The sequence below is a fragment of the Bison bison genome, unplaced genomic scaffold (genome assembly GCF_000754665.1).
Source record: "Bison bison bison isolate TAMUID 2011002044 unplaced genomic scaffold, Bison_UMD1.0 scf7180017864302, whole genome shotgun sequence".
Classification (NCBI taxonomy): domain Eukaryota; kingdom Metazoa; phylum Chordata; class Mammalia; order Artiodactyla; family Bovidae; genus Bison; species Bison bison.
In genome coordinates this window covers 870,491-871,061 of record NW_011494874.1, presented here as the reverse complement: position 1 = coordinate 871,061, position 571 = coordinate 870,491, and the positions used below count along the sequence as shown (strand labels likewise).

Below are 571 nucleotides of genomic sequence, written 5' to 3'. Positions count from 1 at the left end.
TCACTCCACTCACTGCAAAGGGGGGAGCACTAGGGACTCTGAAGAGGCAGTTTGCTGGGATCTGTGACTGGGAAAGAACTCTCTGGCTGCTGTAGGAAGAGCGGGGATGCCGCAGGGAGGCCAGGGAGCCCTTGAGGAGTGCCAGGGTGCCCAGGAGGAGGCCTGGTCTGTGAGGGCTGGGACAGGGAGGTGAGGCTGGCCCAGGGCAGGGAGGCAGGGGAAGCCTCATTTCCATCCCAACGGGGGGACCACGGGGCCTCGGGGCCTCCTTGCAGCCAGGGGAGTCCTGGGGGGAAGCCTGGGGTTTCTGGTTTGAAAGATGAAACCCTGGTGGGCCAGTGGTTAAGACTCAGAGCTTCCACTGTGGGGTCATGGGTTTGGTCCCTGGTTGGAACTAGGATCCTGCACACCACATGGCGTGGTCAAAAAATTAAAAATATTTTAAAAGAATAGACTGCCCAAACCCCTAGTGTGTGGGTGACGACAGTGTCTGGCGAGGCTGACAGTCACCAGGAGCCACCCCCACAACTACTCTGGAAGTGTGATTTCACAGCCCCTACGGAGGGCCACT

General features: G+C 59.0%; 1 protein-coding gene across 1 annotated transcript in view; it reads left to right on the top strand.

Moving 5' to 3' along the window:
- The window catches only part of TNFAIP2 (tumor necrosis factor, alpha-induced protein 2), a 13,447-nt gene that overhangs the window by 1,148 nt on the left and 11,728 nt on the right, over positions 1-571 (top strand). The window lies entirely within an intron of this gene.